Source organism: Bombina bombina, chromosome 7, assembly GCF_027579735.1.
Source record: "Bombina bombina isolate aBomBom1 chromosome 7, aBomBom1.pri, whole genome shotgun sequence".
Lineage (NCBI taxonomy): Eukaryota > Metazoa > Chordata > Amphibia > Anura > Bombinatoridae > Bombina > Bombina bombina.
This window is the reverse complement of record NC_069505.1, coordinates 9,177,247-9,184,396: the sequence shown is the minus strand read 5'-3', so window position 1 is coordinate 9,184,396 and position 7,150 is coordinate 9,177,247. Positions and strand designations below refer to the sequence as shown.

At 37.4% G+C, this 7,150-nt stretch overlaps 1 protein-coding gene across 1 annotated transcript in view; it reads right to left on the bottom strand.

The window, feature by feature from the left end:
• LOC128635706 (atlastin-3) overlaps positions 1 to 7,150 on the bottom strand; it is a 248,373-nt gene that overhangs the window by 194,659 nt on the left and 46,564 nt on the right. The gene's annotated exons all lie outside the window — the stretch shown is intronic.

Sequence of the window (7,150 nt, the reverse complement as noted above, 5' to 3'; positions counted from 1 at the left end):
TCAGCTAGATCATTAATATCAGTCCTTAAGCTCTCAGCTAGATCATTAATACCAGTCCTTAAGCTCTCAGCTAGATCATTAATACCAGTCCTTAAGCTCTCAGATAGATTATTAATACCAGTCCTTAAGCTCTCAGCTAGATTAGTAATACCAGTCCTTAAACTCTCAGCTAGATCATTAATACCAGTCCTTAAACTCTCAGCTAGATCAGTAATACCAGTCCTTAAACTCTCAGCTAGATCATTAATACCAGTCCTTAAACTCTCAGCTAGATCATTAATACCAGTCCTTAAGCTCTCAGCTAGATCAGTAATACCAGTCCTTAAACTCTCAGCTAGATCATTAATACCAGTCCTTAAGCTCTCAGCTAGTTCATTAATACCAGTCCTTATGGTCTCAGCTAGTTCAGAAATACCAGTCCTTAAGCTCTCAGCTAGATCAGTAATACCAGTCCTTAAGCTCTCAGCTAGATCATTAATACCAGTCCTTAAGCTCTCAACTAGATCATTAATACCAGTCCTTAAGCTCTCAGCTAGATCATTAATACCAGTCCTTAAGCTCTCAGCTAGATCATTAATACCAGTCCTTAAGATCTCAGCTAGATCATTAATACCAGTCCTTAAGCTCTCAGCTAGATCATTAATACCAGTCCTTAAGATCTCAGCTAGATCAGTAATACCAGTCCTTAAGCTCTCAGCTAGATCATTAATACCAGTCCTTAAGCTCTCAGCTAGATCAGTAATACCAGTCCTTAAGCTCTCAGCTAGATCATTAATACCAGTCCTTAAACTCTCAGCTAGATCATTAATACCAGTCCTTAAACTCTCAGCTAGATCATTAATATCAGTCCTTAAGCTCTAAGCTAGATCATTAATACCAGTCCTTAAGCTCTCAGCTAGATCATTAATACCAGTCCTTAAGCTCTCAACTAGATCATTAATACCAGTCCTTAAGCTCTCAGCTAGATCAGTAATACCAGTCCTTAAGCTCTCAACTAGATCATTAATACCAGTCCTTAAGCTCTCAGCTAGATCATTAATACCAGTCCTTAAGCTCTCAGCTAGATCATTAATACCAGTCCTTAAGCTCTAAGCTAGATAATTAATACCAGTCCTTAAGCTCTCAGCTAGATCATTAATACCAGTCCTTAAAGGGACATGAAATCCAAATTTTTTCTTTTATGATTTGGAAAGAACGAGCAATTTTAAACAACTTTTTAATTTACTTCTATTATCTAATTTGCTTTATTCTCTTGATATGCTTTGCTGAAAAGCATATCTAGATATGCTCAGTAGCTGCTAATTGGTAGATGCACATAGATGCTTCGTGTGATTGGCTCAGCCATGTGCATTGCTATTTCTTCAACAAAGGATATCTAAAGAATGAAGCAAATTAGACAATAGAAGTAATTTGGAAAGTTATTTAAAATTGTACTCTCTACCTGAATCATGAAATATTTTTTGGGGGTTTAATGTCCCTTTAAGCTCTCAGCTAGATCATTAATACCAGTCCTTAAGCTCTCAGCTAGATCATTAATACCAGTCCTTAAGCTCTCAACTAGATCATTAATACCAGTCCTTAAGCTCTCAGCTAGATCATTAATACCAGTCCTTAAGCTCTCAGCTAGATCATTAATACCAGTCCTTAAGCTCTCAGCTAGATCATTAATACCAGTCCTTAAGCTCTCAACTAGATCATTAATACCAGTCCTTAAGCTCTCAGCTAGATCATTAATACCAGTCCTTAAGCTCTCAGCTAGATCAGTAATACTAGTCCTTAAGCTCTCAGCTAGATCAGTAATACTATTCCTTAAGCTCTCAGCTAGATCATTAATACCAGTCCTTAAGCTCTCAGCTAGATCATTAATACCAGTCCTTAAGCTCTCAGCTAGATCATTAATACCAGTCCTTAAGCTCTCAACTAGATCATTAATACCAGTCCTTAAGCTCTCAGCTAGATCATTAATACCAGTCCTTAAGCTCTCAGCTAGATCATTAATACCAGTCCTTAAGCTCTCAGCTAGATCATTAATACCAGTCCTTAAGATCTCAGCTAGATCAGTAATACCAGTCCTTAAGCTCTCAGCTAGATCATTAATACCAGTCCTTAAGCTCTCAGCTAGATCAGTAATACCAGTCCTTAAGCTCTCAGCTAGATCATTAATACCAGTCCTTAAACTCTCAGCTAGATCATTAATACCAGTCCTTAAACTCTCAGCTAGATCATTAATATCAGTCCTTAAGCTCTAAGCTAGATCATTAATACCAGTCCTTAAGCTCTCAGCTAGATCATTAATACCAGTCCTTAAGCTCTCAACTAGATCATTAATACCAGTCCTTAAGCTCTCAGCTAGATCAGTAATACCAGTCCTTAAGCTCTCAACTAGATCATTAATACCAGTCCTTAAGCTCTCAGCTAGATCATTAATACCAGTCCTTAAGCTCTCAGCTAGATCATTAATACCAGTCCTTAAGCTCTAAGCTAGATAATTAATACCAGTCCTTAAGCTCTCAGCTAGATCATTAATACCAGTCCTTAAAGGGACATGAAATCCAAATTTTTTCTTTTATGATTTGGAAAGAACGAGCAATTTTAAACAACTTTTTAATTTACTTCTATTATCTAATTTGCTTTATTCTCTTGATATGCTTTGCTGAAAAGCATATCTAGATATGCTCAGTAGCTGCTAATTGGTAGATGCACATAGATGCTTCGTGTGATTGGCTCAGCCATGTGCATTGCTATTTCTTCAACAAAGGATATCTAAAGAATGAAGCAAATTAGACAATAGAAGTAATTTGGAAAGTTATTTAAAATTGTACTCTCTACCTGAATCATGAAATATTTTTTGGGGGTTTAATGTCCCTTTAAGCTCTCAGCTAGATCATTAATACCAGTCCTTAAGCTCTCAGCTAGATCATTAATACCAGTCCTTAAGCTCTCAACTAGATCATTAATACCAGTCCTTAAGCTCTCAGCTAGATCATTAATACCAGTCCTTAAGCTCTCAGCTAGATCATTAATACCAGTCCTTAAGCTCTCAGCTAGATCATTAATACCAGTCCTTAAGCTCTCAACTAGATCATTAATACCAGACCTTAAGCTCTCAGCTAGATCATTAATACCAGTCCTTAAGCTCTCAGCTAGATCATTAATACCAGTCCTTAAGCTCTCAGCTAGATCATTAATACCAGTCCTTAAGCTCTCAGCTAGATCATTAATACCAGTCCTTAAGATCTCAACTAGATCATTAATACCAGTCCTTAAGCTCTCAGCTAGATCATTAATACCAGTCCTTAAGATCTCAACTAGATCATTAATACCAGTCCTTAAGCTCTCAGCTAGATCATTAATACCAGTCCTTAAGCTCTCAGCTAAATCAGTAATACCAGTCCTTAAGCTCTCAGCTAGATCATTAATACCAGTCCTTATGGTCTCAGCTAGATCATTAATACCAGTCCTTAAGCTCTCAGCTAGATCAGTAATACCAGTCCTTAAGCTCTCAGCTAGATCATTAATACCAGTCCTTAAGCTCTCAGCTAGATCATTAATACCAGTCCTTAAGCTCTCAGCTAGATCATTAATACCAGTCCTTATGGTCTCAGTTAGATCATTAATACCAGTCCTTAAGCTCTCAGCTAGATCATTAATACCAGTCTTTAAGCTCTCAGCTAGATCATTAATACCAGTCCTTAAGCTCTCAGCTAGACCATTCATATCAGTCCTTAAGCTCTCAGCTAGATCATTAATACCAGTCCTTAAGCTCTAAGCTAGATCAGTAATACCAGCCCTTAAGCTCTCAGCTAGATCATTAATATCAGTCCTTAAGCTCTCAGCTAGATCATTTATACCAGTCTTTAAAAAGGGACATGCCACCCACATTTGTTCTTTTATGATTTAGAAAGAGAATGCAATTTGAAACATCTTTCTAATTTACTTATATTATCTAATATGTTTTATTCTCTTGATATGCTTTGATAAAAAAGCATATCTAGATATGCTCACTAGCTGCTGATTGGTTGCTGCTCATAGAAGCCTCGTGTGATTGGCTCACCATGTGCATTGCTTTTTCTTCAACTAAGGATATCTAAAAAATGAAGCAAAACAAATAATGGAAGTAAATTGTAATGTTGTTTAAATTTCTATTCTCTATCTGAATCATGAAAGAAAGATTTTGGGTTTAGTGGCCGTTTAAGCTCTCAGCTAGATCATTAATACCAGTCCTTAAGCTCTCAGCTAGATCAGTAATACAAGTCCTTAAGCTCTCAGCTAGATCATTAATACCAGTCCTTAAGTTGTCAGCTAGATCATTAATACCAGTCCTTAAGCTCTCAGCTAGATCATTAATACCAGTCCTTAAGCTCTCAGCTAGATCAGTAATACCAGTCCTTAAGCTCTCAGCTAGATCATTAATACCAGTCCTTAAGCTCTCAGCTAGTTCAGTAATACCAGTCCTTAAGCTCTCAGCTAGATCATTAATACCAGTCCTTAAACTCTCGGCTAGATCAGTAATACCAGTCCTTAAGCTCTCAGCTAGATCATTAATACCAGTCCTTAAGCTCTCAGCTAGATCATTAATACCAATCCTTAAGCTCTCAGCTAGATCATTAATATCAGTCCTTAAGCTCTCAGCTAGATCATTAATACCAGTCCTTAAGCTCTCAGCTAGATCATTAATACCAGTCCTTAAGCTCTCAGCTAGATCAGTAATAGCAGTCCTTAAGCTCTCAGCTAGATCATTAATACCAGTCCTTAAGCTCTCAGCTAGATCATTAATACCAGTCCTTAAGCTCTCAGCTAGATCATTAATACCAGTCCTTAAGCTCTCAGCTAGATCATTAATACCAGTCCTTAAGCTCTCAGCTAGTTCAGTAATACCAGTCCTTAAGCTCTCAGCTAGATCATTAATACCAGTCCTTAAGCTCTCAGCTAGATCAGTAATAGCAGTCCTTAAGCTCTCAGCAAGATCATTAATACCAGTCCTTAAGCTCTCAGCTACATCATTAATACCAGTCCTTAAGCTCTCAGGTAGATAAGTAATACCAGTCCTTAAGCTCTCAGCTAGATCATTAATACCAGTCCTTAAGCTCTCAGCTAGATCATTAATACCAGTCCTTAAGCTCTCAGCTAGATTAGTAATAGCAGTCCTTAAGCTCTCAGCAAGATCATTAATACCAGTCCTTAAGCTCTCAGCTACATCATTAATACCAGTCCTTATGGTCTCAGCTAGTTCAGTAATACCAGTCCTTAAGCTCTCAGCTAGATCAGTAATACCAGTCCTTAAGCTCTCAGCTAGATCAGTAATACCAGTCCTTAAAGTGAAGGTAAACTTGAACCTATTAAACTTTTTCCCCTGCAAATACTATTAAAATAAATGGGAGTTTAAGTCATCAAAAATTTAGAATCGATATATTTCAAGCTTTATTACCGTTTCTTGATCCGATTCTGAACAAATGTAAAACATCCCGTTTTTTTTTTTTCATAAGGCCGGTCACGTTTTTAGACTATCCAATGGAAACACTGGCCGTTAGGCGGCCGTCATATTACGTCACCGCCTTATTGTTCGATATGCGCATGCGTGGCCGTCACTTCCTTTACTTTCTTGACAACGCTCGTTCCAGTTTAGCGCATGCGCTTTTTTGTATTTATAAGGAGACGTCCTGTGTATCTGTTTGTTTCTGTCACGCAGGCGCAAATCGAATCTTCGGTGAATGCTGCGCATGCGCAAGTGAGCCGTCATTCGTGAACACGCTTTTGAAGTACGAACAGAGCGGGTGGGACCGCTCTGTACGTAATATAGTTAAAACTCCGGAAATGAAAGGAAAAGAACGGCAGAGAGTGTAAATATAAAGTTAATAAACTAATATAATATATATACTTTTTGGGAAAAAAAAAACTTAGCGATCAGGTTATATACTAGATGTATAATAGAATACAGGATAGAAACTCGCAAAACTTCACCTTCACTTTAAGCTCTCAGCTAGATCATTAATACCAGTCCTTAAGCTCTCAGCTAGATCAGTAATATCAGTCCTTAAGCTCTCAGCTAGATCATTAATACCAGTCCTTAAGCTCTAAGCTAGATCAGTAATACCAGTCCTTAAGCTCTCAGCTAGATCATTAATACCAGTCCTTAAGCTCTCAGCTAGATCATTAATACCAGTCCTTAAGCTCTCAGCTAGATCAGTAATATCAGTCCTTAAGCTCTCAGCTAGATCATTAATACCAGTCCTTAAGCTCTCAGCTAGATCATTAATACCAGTCCTTAAGCTCTCAGCTAGATCAGTAATATCAGTCCTTAAGCTCTCAGCTAGATCATTAATACCAGTCCTTAAGCTCTAAGCTAGATCAGTAATACCAGTCCTTAAGCTCTCAGCTAGATCATTAATACCAGTCCTTAAGCTCTCAGCTAGATCATTAATACCAGTCCTTAAGCTCTAAGCTAGATCAGTAATACCAGTCCTTAAGCTCTCAGCTAGATCATTAATACCAGTCCTTAAGCTCTCAGCTAGATCATTAATACCAGTCCTTAAGCTCTCAGCTAGATCAGTAATATCAGTCCTTAAGCTCTCAGCTAGATCATTAATACCAGTCCTTATGGTCTAAGCTAGATCATTAATACCAGTCCTTATGGTCTAAGCTAGATCATTAATACCAGTCCTTAAGCTCTCAGCTAGATCAGAAAAAACAGTCCTTAAGCTCTTAGCTAGTTCATAAATACCAGTCCTTAAGCTCTCAACTAGATCATTAATATCAGTCCTTAAAGGGACACTGAACCCAAATTATTTCTTTCATGATTCAGATAGAGCATGTAATTATAAGCAACTTTCTAATTTACTTTAATTTCTTTGTTCTCTTGTTATCTTTATTTGAAAAAGAAGGCATCCAAGCTAAGGAGCCAGCAAATTTTTATTCAGAACCATGGACAGCACTTTTTTATTGGTGCTGTCCAATCAGCAAAGACAACCCAGGTTGTTTACCAAAATGGGCCGGCATCTAAACTTACATTCTTGCTTTTCAAATAAAAAGACCAAGAGAATAAAGGAAATTTGATAAAAGGAGTTAATTAGAAAGTTGCTTAAAATTGCATGCTCTATTTGAATCAAAAAAGAAAAAAATTGGGTTCAGTGTCCCTTTAAGCTCTCAGCTA